Here is a 13,268-nt window from a genome sequence, read left to right on the forward strand (position 1 = left end):
TAGAGTGAAGGCCTAAGCAGGTTAACTGATCCAGAGGGCAGGGGCCAGCATATGCTGCCCTTGTTTGCACCTCAGTCACAGATTGCATTGGGCAGGATCACCTAGCCAGAGTGCTTCAGAAGAATTGTAACCAATAAAGAAAGAAAGTGGGACCTTCTATATACACTTGTATGGAAGAAACAAAATATATGAGAGGAAGAAGCAACAAGAAAAAGTCCCCAGCCCCCAATTCTGAGAACATTGACAAAGAACAGGTAAATGCAAAGGAGACTGAGGACAGCAAACATGCAATATCAGACATGGCACCAGTGGACATAAAGAGATATCTTCAAGACCTCATAGGTGAGTTCAAAAGTGAAATATTTAACCAAGTAAAGCAAGATATAAATAGATTAATAAAAGAAATGCTAAGCACCTCTCAAGACACAGATGGAAGAGTGGAGGAACACATTAAAAATGGAGAATCATTTGATGAAGAATATAAAGAAAATATAGAATGCATGAAGCAGGTTCAAAGAGATTACCAGGAAATTAAAAACTCCATTGAAAACTGGCAAAACTGCTTGAAAGAAACTAAGGATAGATTATCCAAACTAGAGGACATGTTTGCAATGTGGGATCATGAAAGGAAAATTTTCTTTAAAATAACAAGGAAATAAGCAGTAATAATACAAAGGTTAGAAGATGCCAAGAGCATCTATAACAAGAATAAAGAATGTGAATGAAGAAGCAGGGGTACAAACAAAGGAACTACAAAGACTATTCACAGAAATAAAGAAAACTTCCCAAACATAGGAAAAGGAAACAATATTAAGATATATGAGGAATACAGAACTCCAGCCACCTACAACCAAAACAGAACTACACCCAGCCATATAGTAATCAAGAACATTGAAATCCAATATAAAAACAGAATATTAAAAGCTGTCAGAGACAAGAAACAGATTACTTATAAGGGAAACCCCATCAGAATTATGGCAGTCTTCTCCACACAAACCATCAAATTAAGGATAGGTTGGAGCAAAATATTCCAAGCCCCAAAAGAAAATAACCTCCAGGCCAGATTGATGCACCCTGAAAAACTGTCTCTAGAAATTAATGCACAAACAAGATATTTCCAAGACAAAGAGGAACTGGGGTAATTCATGACCACTAATCAAACTCTACAGAGAATACTGCAGGACATTCTAAAGAGAGAGAAAAGTACTAGGATTCCAGGAACAGTGGCAGAGAGGCCTCAAAGAATGGAGCAGAAAGCAAAATGAAGAAGACAAACAGACAACTAGTGACAGAAAAAGAGCACAACAGAAATGAAGAAGAGAAGGTTGGTTATAATATCTAATATAGATGGCTTTGATACACTAAATTAAAAAAAAGAGAATCACAGGCAGAATAGATCAAGAAGCAGAGTCCACCAAGATGTTCTTTATAGGAAATATAATTAACCTGAAAAAGGGTATATGGATTGAAAATCAAATATGAGAAAACAATGCTCTATGTGACAGGGAACCAGAGAGTAATAGGGGAAACTAGACCAGTATTTGTGGATAGGTGGGAATTTAATAGGTAAAAGAATACAACTAGAGATCAAGTCCAGGAGGGAGAAGGTTTGGAACCACTTAGGAAAATAGCAGATTTCCACCCTCCCCCAATTTAAAACCAAGGGTGTTGGTGAGACCCAAAAATGTACAATATACCCTGGGGATGAAAGGGGAAAAATAGTCTTTGAAAAAACAGCAGAAGATATTTTAATAGTGTATCAGGAACTAAAACCCATATTACTCGCACTGTTCTGCTTAGATAGAACTTATTCCGTCACAGTTTGTCTATAAGCACTAGATTTGAGGGCACAGACAGCTATCCCCAAAATATCAGGACATAGCACAGCAATCACCTTTAATTTCCTATTAACTTAATCTGGAGCCCTGTATAACTTATACTGTTATATAATGACTGATCTTAGTAAAATCTGGTTTGTTTGATTGGGGCTTGATATCAACAGATTTTATTCAAAACTGTTATGATTGATAGTATCAAGTCTGACAGTATAGACAACTATACTGAAAATGACAAGATTCACTATGATACACATTCTTGTTTGTTTTTGTAGTTTTACACTTTCTACAAAGTTTTGTTTCTATTAATACTGTTATGTACTTATATATTCAGTTATACTATATACTATATATAGTTATACTAAACTGATGATATATCCAATTCTATTGAAGATAACAATAGACAACACAGTAACCATGGTATAACTCCTTGTACAGTGGTTTTATACATCTTTTCATTTTATGTGTCTATAGGAATACATTTTCTTCTGTCCTGCTTTGTTTTATTTCCCCCTCTAGTAGAGAAAGTATAGAAATACATATTAAGACTTATGTATGTGTAGAACCTATAAACACTTTACGAGAACTGATAACACATGATGAAAAGAACAAATACTTTGAAGGAAAAAAATACACTGCAGTACCCAGTGCTGATTCCAGAGTGTCATGATGTAAAATCTAGCAATACTATTATTCTTTGTCCAGAGTGATTTTAGTCTGCTTTGATTTGTTTAATCTCAACATAAATGAAGATAAGAATAACTGCATGTATGTTTAAGTGTATAGGATTGATAATGATATTAAGTTTTTGTTGGATAAAACTATTTGCAATCTTGCTATTTGAATTCCCACTTATAGGTTCCACTTTTGTATCTTGCACAATTATTTGTAATAGGACAATGTGTAAACATCAACTAGTGATTTATTACTGTTTATATTTTTTTCTTTGAAAGTATGTATTATTTCTACCCATTTTCTGTTTTGTTTAGTCTTTTTTAAATAAAAAATTAAAAAAAGAAAATGATATGGGAAGCCATTGCTAATTTCCTATCATCTTGTTTTGAAGTCTTTTCATGCTTTTGTTCTTCTGTTTCAATTGTTTATATTCTGTTGTGTTTTATTTGATTTTATTATGTGTGATGGTATGGACAACTTTCTTGAGGAAAATGAGATATTATTGTATCCATTATTCATTTCCTGTAATGCTTTCATTTTTTAATCAGTTTTATACTATTTTGTTATGTTTGCTGTTATTGTGTGTGAAGGTATGATCAACTATTTTGAAGAAAATGAGATACTATAGTAGCCACTGTTGATATCCTATTATCTTGTTTTATTGTGTTGCTTGAATTGTTCTTTTATGATAGGGTTTGTCCTGTTTTGTTTTCTTTTGTTTTATTCTCCTTAAAATTAAAAATAAAGTGTTAAATGTTACAATTGGGTTTTTTCATAAGTCATCAAAATTATCTTAAGATAATTAAGAATTTCTTGGAGTTGAGATTATTAGACAGGACTCCAGTTGATGAGTAAGGAAGCAGCTGCCTGGTAACATTTTTAACCAGTTCTTGTTCATCAAGCAGTGGTTCCAGTGATCTCAGTAGTCTTAAGGGAGACACCTCAACTAAAGTCATAAAATATATTATTATAATATGTTCACATTGGTCATTGTCAAAAGAAATACAGTAAGGCTTTTGATTTAAAGATGTGTTCATACAAAAATTTCATATAGTTATGGTAGATTGCTATTAACCTCATAGTATATTCAGATATTCTGCATGCCTGCAGATGTACAGGTATTCCAAAATGTAAAATAGAGATTTTTTATGGTGATAGAATTTTATTTCATATTCAGACATCTTCTTTTAACAAAAACTTAGGTGATGTATATCCCACTAAAGGCCAACAAGTTAAGTAAAATCTTCCTATGTATTAGATAAGGATGGTTAGCTAAAAGGGATATTTTATGACAAAATAAAAATTCAAGTGTGTTACAAAATGTCATCATGATTGTCATGATAAAATGTTGTATATGATTTTGATTTCTAATTTTCTTTTTAAAATATGTAACTGTCTTATTACAGTTATTGAAATGTTAGAACACCCATGGTTTTAAAAAAAATAATGGTTCTATGTAATGCCCTAAGATGCTTGATGTTTAGATAAGATATAATGTTTTGCTTACTTCCTCTATAACACTGTACTTTTATCAATCCTTTCTTCTGAATGTTCAACAACTGAAGTTTAGAGACCAGAAAATAGAGAGATGAACTAAGAATAGCCAATGTTTTGGCCCTAGTCCTTCAAAGTCAGTGAGGACTCAGGACATTAGAGAACCTTTGATGCAACATCTATACTCAGTGAATCCTTGGTCTTCTGATCAAAGAGATTGTGAGACTACAGAGGAAAATTATCATTGGTGTGTTGTGTGTCCATGGAGAGTCATCAGGAGAAAAAGTCTCACAAGCTTTCATAGAAAGCAACCTGGTCAAGCAATGGATGTGACTCATCCAAACAGCTGACACTGAAAGAACTAAAGTACTATGTCTGGTTCTGAGGTATTCCTGAAGAGACTTAACTGACCTTTGTAGACAGCAAAAACTGTGTTTAAAGCAGGTCTAACTTTAACTTGGTCTTGAGCATCCTGCAGAAAATATACAACTACAAGAAGGTATTTAAAACAATGCCATAGTATATGTTATAAAAGAAACCCAAATCACTAATATCTTCTGATAATTGCCAACTACACTGGTAGCTGACTACTGTTATGGATTAATGAACTGCACATGGTTTCATTTGCAGAATGAAGAGGACTTAAAATCCTTGGACTGCACTTACATAGTATCTTCAGAGCTCTCCAACACAGCTCCTTCAGCTTCACCTTGCCATCCATCCTGTACTATAAAAAAACAGAAAAGAGGGATATGTTGGGTGCTGTTGAATCTGGAAATTCACCACACAGGCAGTACTGCAGCATGGCTGGGGCATGACAAATCTGAAAATAAAGAGTGCCCAAGGCAAGCCACATGAAAAATTTGCTACAGCCAAGAAAGACACGAAGCCCCTAGACAATCCAAGAAATGAGTTGCTAGGCAGCAGGGTTGAAATTGACATCCTTCTGATTATATAAATAAAGATACTACATATCTCAAGCAGTTCCTTCTCTCCCATCAGGAGAGTAAGGACTCCACCTGAAAAAAAAAAGCAATTATATATGAAATGTTTTTTGAGAAATCAGCAAAATTAGGCAAGATATCATGGTCTGTTCTGTCAGGGTGTGTCATTTGGGAAGATTTCAAAAATGAACTTTTTGAACATATGCAATACCCAAGCTTATAGAACAATCATTAAGGAATAATTGAGTTTTACCAGAATTATCACTTACCACAAACAACAGTTGATCAATGAAAGGTTTAGTTTCTCAGGCTCTTGAGAATAGAAAGCCCCAGAAAGAAGATAAAGAGCAATAAAAACAGGTCTCTGTGTCAAACATCAATTAATTCACTTTAAATATTTACATTAGAATACAGAAGCTCCAATAGATCAACTAGCATTTCCCATCTCAGCACATATTGGATATCACTAAGATTTATATATTCCTCTACCACATTAAGTATGCATTAAACATAAGCTACTCTTTTCCCTTCAAGCCTTGATTTCTGATATTAGAGTTCTTATTTCTTAACTCATTATCAGTTTTATGGTAATGCTTCTCTCCTTCATGGAATACAGTGGAAAGTGTTGATAAAAAAATTATGCAACTTTTATTGATTGGGCACATGCTCTACAAACTAAAAACATCATGCACAAGAACTGAATGACTCCTTGTTATCAACATATTTGTAATACCAAAAATCTGTACTTTACAGAATATATACAAAAGAGAGATTTAAGAATAAAATAACCACAGAACTTTCAGAAATATACATGTGAATTCCCAAAAGATTAGAGGTAATTATAAAAAGAAGTGAAAACTGCCTATAGCATGTTTGATTTCCTTATCAAGGTCATTTTTGTAGGAAAAAAAGACAAAATTATTGAATGTAAATATTTTCTTAGTATTGCTAGCAGTGCTTCTTTTTTTGGGCTACCCCTCTGGACATTCCTGCTTGACTAAAACCTCAAAGAGAGCAATTTGAAACCAACTTAACATAACTTCCGCTACCAATTTATATTTGAATTATATTTTTATTTTTCCACTTATTAGGCTGGAAATTACCAGAACTTTTGTGTTTCATGCCTCTCTTTCTTTCCCCAGTCCAAGTTCTAGCTTAGTAGTCCTAATCGTTATAGTTCTCACCAGCTCATTTCACCATCTTTGTTTCCCCTAGAGTGTGTCTGTACATTACACTTCACCTGTATGAGAAATACATCCACTTAATTGTTTACCATCAGACATTTTCACTAAATAAATTCCTACACATTTTTTCCAGATTAATTCTCCAGATTGACAGTTCTGCTGGTAGATTTCCTACTCAAAAATCTTACTGAATAGACAGTGCCTTTCTACTGAATATCAGAGAGTTAGATAAAATTCAGAATCTCATAAATCCCCAGAAGGAACATTTATAGGATTACAAAAGCAACTTTCCAAATTTTCATCCACGGTTCAGCACACTTAGACAAATCAACTGAAATGCAGTTATCCTACTCATTCTGTACTTTTGCACATTGTAGCTCTTTTATCTCATATACGCTCATTCATTCTTTTGGCATCCTTTCATTCCAACCCACTTGACAGTTTCAGGAGAGCAGAAACCATAACTCTTTCACTCAGGAGAGCAGAAACCATAACTCTTTCACTCACTTTAGTGTGTAGGAAAGTGTTTGTTATATAGGTGGCTTCAAAATATGTTTGTTAAATAAGTAAATGAAACAGCATCACCCCAGATATATCTCATGTGAAAAAATTCTCAAAAGTTCTCTGAATGTTCTGTAAAATTCTACTGCACTTGACTAGTCAATGGCGATTTTCAGAGATAACATCATTTTAATAGGAAGTTTACGATTGTCTTCAGTGCAGGAGCATTGTCTTCTTTAAGTTTTCTACAATGGTAACCAGTTAAAGATTTTGGACTAAATGACTACATGAATGAGGAAAATCTTTTACTGTTATGCTGTGAAAAGCCTGGAGTTTTGTGCATGTTGAATGCATCTCTAAGATAATAGGACACATGCTAAAAATCATGACTAAATTCTGTTTCTGTAAGTTTTAAATACCTAGTAAACTTCTAACCAAAAGTTTAGGATTGTTGATTCTGAAACAACTATTGTTAGCAGCCAGGCAAAGAATATTCAAATGTTCAGCAATTTATAATTAAAATATTACTGGCTACATATTCAAGACAAACAGTCTCCCAGATATAGACTTTATGCTAGGTTTCTGAGTATACTAATTAATTGTGATATTATTCCAGTAAAAGAGAAAGAACAGAAAGCAAATAATGAGCTCATTGAAATATAATGCAAATAATTGTAACTCCTTGATCTCTCAATAAAATTTAAGTTAGTAACCACACAATTAATTATTAATTAAATTGCTCAATACCATCATCCACTATGCTAAATGAATTAGAAGAGTAGCTTTATTTTTCTGGAGTTTTCAGATAAAATTTCAAACATGATGTAATAAAGAAATGCATTAGTTTTAAACATGCTGATGTGCTAATCATTATGACATAGCAAATATTAATTTTCCTAACAGTCCCATTCTTACATTTGGAAACCAAGAAAGTGAAATGGTAAAAGTACTTAGGAAGTCATAAGCTTAAAAGGTCAGTAATATTTTCTTAAAAAATTGATATACTAATCATCAACAAGTTTAGGAGAGAATGTTCAACGTCATTAACAAGGACAGGAATGCAAATCAAAATCACAATGTATCAGCATGGCTGTGATTGAAAACACAGAAATTAACAAATTTTTGTGAGCATCCAGAGAAGAGGTAACCCATGCAGAAAGTTGTCATGTTGAAGAGATATCTGTTCTCCTTTGTTTATTACAGCACTATTTCATAATATCTAAGACATGGAATAAACTTAGATGTTCATCGACATAAATAAAAAATAAAATGTACACATAATACCTACAAATTGGAAAATTCATATGCAGGTGGTATTATTCAGTTATAGAAAAAAATTAAATCCTGTCATTGGTATCCTATGTATGAGATTTGAAACCATTAGTATTAGGGAAAATAAACTAGGCATAGACAAGTATGACATGTTCTTACTTACATGTGGAAACAAAAATAATTGGTTCAATAAAAGTAGAAAAATAGAAATGATGTCCCCAGAAGACAGGAAGATTAATAGAAAAGAAAAAGTCATAGTCAGAGAATAGTTAACAGGTAAGAAACAGCAGTTGGCAGGAATAAATTGTGACACTGTACAGCAGAGTTAGGTGACTACAGCTCCCAACAAATTATTATGTATTTTATAAGGAATTAGAAGTGAGGATTTTGAATGTTTTCAACACAAAGAAATGATAAATGCTAGTGATTATTGAAATGATATTTTTCCTGGTTTGATCAATACACATTACATACATGTATTTTTAATTGATCATGATAAAAATATGACATGGTACGTATACATCTATACAATTGACATATGTTAATAAAAACAAAATGTCACAATATTTTTACTTAGTTTGATTTGTTTTTGTCTTTTTGAGACAGAGCTTCACTATGTAGCTTAGGCTGCCCTTGATCTCATTTTGTAGCCCAGGCTGGCCTAGGATTTGCAGCAATTCTCCTGCCTCAGCCACTTGAGTGCTCAGATGATAGGCATACACAATCACAACCCAACCAAAAGCCATAACATCTTTAAAAAGGTAATAAAAATGGAAACAAATTCTCATATTAAGAAAAATAATTTTTACTTGGGAATTAATATTATTGTACTTTAGGTCAATTTCTATTTATTCTTATGACTAACACAAAAATTATAAATATAACAGGGTATATACATGAAAAATGTACCAAATTTATTTTTTTTCTATGCATTTAATTATTTCTAACGCTCAATATACTAGTAAAATACATGTTTTAGTGCCATGAATTTGGTTTTACTTACTAAGTCATAATTGTGCCTATCAATAGAATGGAGCTTTGTAAACAACATTGTAATACCAGAAATCTAATTCTACTCTTGTTTTAAATCAAAAAATGTCAGGACACTAGCACATATCTACAAAAATGTTCATTTGATTTTATAATCCCTTATTTCTATGGTTAACTTGAGTTACTCTTATAATTTTAAAGAAGTCTGAAATAACCAGAGTGCAAAGCTGTTTGAAGGAGAGACAAGAATATACTGGCACGTATTTCAGGGTGGTAATAGTAAATTAGAGTCATAGCTGTGTCCTTCCCATTTCATTAGTGAGGAGTAACTAGGAGTGAGATACACTTTATCAAACAGTTTAACAGCCATAAGTTAATGGAGCTAAGATTTAAACTTGGAGAAATCTATTTCCAAAAAAATTTTTTTTGAGCCAGGGCCCCATTCTGTAGAACAGGCTAGTCTCTAACTTGATTATGCTGCCCAGACTGGCTTTGAACTCACAGGGAACCTCCTGCCTCAGCCTTCACAGTGCTGGGATTGCAAGCATGTGCCACTATGCCTGGCTACAGTTGTATAATTAACTGTATCCCAGACTAACTTACTCTTAGAAAATCTCCCAGTGTGGTTTAGTACTATCAATGTACTGTACTACACAAAATAAAGGTTCACTGGTCTTTCTTCCATGGACCAAAGCTACCCTATTATTTCAGAATGGAAGTGAAACTATTGTATATCAAGGGTATCCTATAATCACAGATGCTGATATGCTTGTCATCACACAGGCAGCAATGATCTTGCCTCACAGGAAACTTGCTGTTCCATGACAGTATCTAGCTCCTTCAGTTGCCTGATTTAAAACTACTCTGTATACAGTGACTCACTTAATTGCACCGAATGGGCTGTGAATCAGTCAGTACACAATCATTTTGCTCAAAGATGAGATGAGCTCATCATTTGGTGCTTAGCAAACACATGTTTTTCTGATAACAACAATAATTATTATAGTACTTTAGAGTTCTGTATAACATTTGCCTGGAGGATTTACAGGAGTTTCACATGCATATTACTAACTGTAGAGTGCTATACTGCCCTTATCTCAGTGGGAATATAAGAAGTAGTGTTTTCAATATTTCTTTTCAACTTCCAGTGAAGTAAAATCAGATTTATGGGGAGAGGAGAAACATATAAGTGTAATAAACTTGAGTTTTGAACACAACATTTAAATCTAACTTTGATACTAAATGTAAAAATTGTTGGTAAGGTTCTATAGATTTTTAACATGATTTCACTTATTTTGTGACAACAGCAACCTAATTAAGATAACAAATACAACTTACAAACTCCTAGTAGTGATGAAACAAAATTGTTACTTGGCTTAAATGGTTTCATAAAAAATATTAAATCATGAACTCATAATGTATATTAAATATCTATGTGTAGTTATTACTGTTGAAAATTAGTATCATTTAATATACTTATAGGCCATTTGTTTGCCCTTTACAATGAAATTTCTTCTCATATCCTCCTTGTATATTAATATATTAGTGACTCTTATTGATCATATATTTTGCAAAATATCTCTAAGTACAGTTTAATTTGTTTATGGTTTGTTTTACTATATGTAAGCTTTAACTATAAGTTAAATCACCCAATATTTCATGTTTTTCATGTATCATATCTCCTATATTTACTTTGATCTTTGCTATAAGCTGATATTTCTAGTCAACTCCTTGAATTACTACATATTTACTTTTTGTGTGGTAATTAAGAATAAAACACATTTGTTCCTCATATGAATAATTAGATACCAGGCACCATTTATGAAATAAATAGACTATGGATACAGATGTAGCTTTTTTATACAATGGAGTGCCACTTTGTCATGAAGAAGGATAAACTTGAGATATATCTAGGTAAACAGTAGCATCTTGAGACTAACTCAAAAATCAGACACACAGGCTGAAATATCACTTTTTCAATAGTGTGAGAAACTAAAAGTGAATATAAAGACAAAACTATATAATAGATATTGGGAAATAGGAAGAAAATTTTGGAAAGGAAAACATGAGGAGGGGAAAAAAGGGGAGAAACAAGAAACAAAAGAGAAAGAAGGACAAATGGAAACAAAACTTTTATAAATAAAGAGGGTCAGAGGGGTTAAAGGGAAGGGAGAGAATTGAGGAAAAAGAATCAATATATAGCATCATATGGAGGTATAAATTTCCTACGATAACTCATGATATATATCTAATCTCACATTACAACCACAGAATCAAGAATATGTGATATCACCATTTTGGCCTGTGAACCTTAAAATATTTACAATCTGGTCCAGTGCAGAAAAAATATTTACATTCTATTTTCACATCCTTCCTTTTTACTACAGAAATAATTTCAGGGGTTTCCCCCCATACAGTCTCAAGTTATCTTATAAAAAATTACTACAGAGGGGGAAGTGGTAAACAAAAAAAGAAAAATAAGAAAAGAAGGAAATATGGTAAAAAAAACTTTTGTAAATAAGGAGGAAAGGGATTGAAGGGAGGATACAGGAATGAGAAAAAAGAATCAATTTTTATCATGTACAGGTACAAATTCCTTATGATGAATGTGATCTTTATGGATACCTGAAATATACCAATAAATTTAATAAAATAAAAATAAATGAGAAAAAATGTGGCCCCACTTCTCATAAAGTAGGGTCTCTCGTCTCATTTTACTAATGATAAAAATGAGTAATGAAGTAGTTAAGTCATTTGCCAAAGATCAGTCAGCTAATAAGTGTCTCGCCAGGAATTCTACACAAAAATCCTGAATCTGAGTTCATCCTGTGGACCAGGGAGTTTATCTACAGCTCTGTAGCAGTTATCACATTATTATTTACTTTCATATTTTCTTTATTAGATTTTAGTTGTTTTACTAGCTTTCCTATGTGTCACTTCTTCACAAAGACTGGCCCCAAAATCAGGAATTTTCAACCAGGAATATTTGGTCAGATCCGGGACATTTCTGTTGTCACAGAGGAAGAAGCATTGGCATGTGGTGGTTAGAATGATCAGGGATGTTGCTATACACAATGGTCAGAATAGTCCACCATAGCAAAGATATATTTAGCTGAATATGTCAGAGGCTGTGAAACTGTGCTATGTCAACCAGTTTCTTAACTTCAGAGCCACATATGCAACTAATTATACAGTTACTTAATTTCTGTGTCTTAAATTTATTGAATCTTTCACAACTATAATAATAATGGCACTGGAGATCACATTTGTTTGGTTCAGTGTTATATTCTCTGTGATTTCCACAATAAAGGATTCACCTGTAAATACTAATTAAGTATGTTTAATAAGTAAACAGAGATCTCATTTAAGATTTTGTAGTGATTACTTAGTGATTCAGAAAACTATACATGTTTAGTAAACATTTTCATTTTCTAATTAGTCATCTATAAAATATTTGATATGTATATTTCACCATTGGCCATTGGCCTTATTTCCAGTAAGAGGTCCTGCTGTGAGGCAAGAAGAAAACCTATCATCTCCTGAGTTTCAGCAATGGTGAAGCTTAGGCTGCTGAGCAAGAAAGCAAATCACCTCCCTTCCTGGTAAGCATCCCTGGCATAAGCCAGGAAGAGAACCAGTCAGCACCTCTTGAGAACCAACCATGGCGGGAATTAGGTGGGTGAGCAAGAAACCATTTCACCTAACTTTCTGGTAAGTGGCTCTAACACTAGCCTGAAAGAGAACCAGTTAGTGTCCCTGAGATCCAGGCATAATGGAGCATAAGTGGCTGAGATAAAAGTCAACTGGCCTCCTTTCTTGGTAAGCAGATGTTATGTGTTAAGAACTGGTGGTCAACTTAACGCTGGCTGGAATACATCAGCATGTCACTGAGCATAGATGCTCCACCTGAGGAAAGTTGCCAGCCTAAATAGAGAGGTGGAGTAGGAGAAGGAGGGCATTAAGTGTTAATGTGTTCTTGCACTGAGGCATTGTAGGTTCTCCTACGAGTTGCTGTTTGAGCCTTTGGTTCTCCTGGAGAAGTTTTGGTCAACTGTTTCCTGGCTCCAAAAGAAAGACATGCACTGCTTGGTCTTCAGGATCAAATCATCATGCTGGCTTCCTGGCACATACCCAACTGTGCTTGTCCTTGGAGGAGCTCAGGGCCTCCATGTTGCTCAGGATGACTGTGTTGCCTTTCAGGACGGCCCGGGTCTTTGTTGTGAGTGTGACTCCTCGTTTCCAACACTGAACCCTCATCTCACCAGCACAGCTCCTCCAACCCACTGGCATGGACTTTCTGTCTTCCACCACTGACGTTATGGCCTTCCTGACAAGAATCCATAAAAGAGACTGGCATGAGTCCTTCTTGTGGG

This window comes from Cavia porcellus, unplaced genomic scaffold, assembly GCF_034190915.1.
Source record: "Cavia porcellus strain 051 isolate PalLab524CR breed Dunkin Hartley unplaced genomic scaffold, mCavPor4.1 scaffold_19, whole genome shotgun sequence".
Lineage (NCBI taxonomy): Eukaryota > Metazoa > Chordata > Mammalia > Rodentia > Caviidae > Cavia > Cavia porcellus.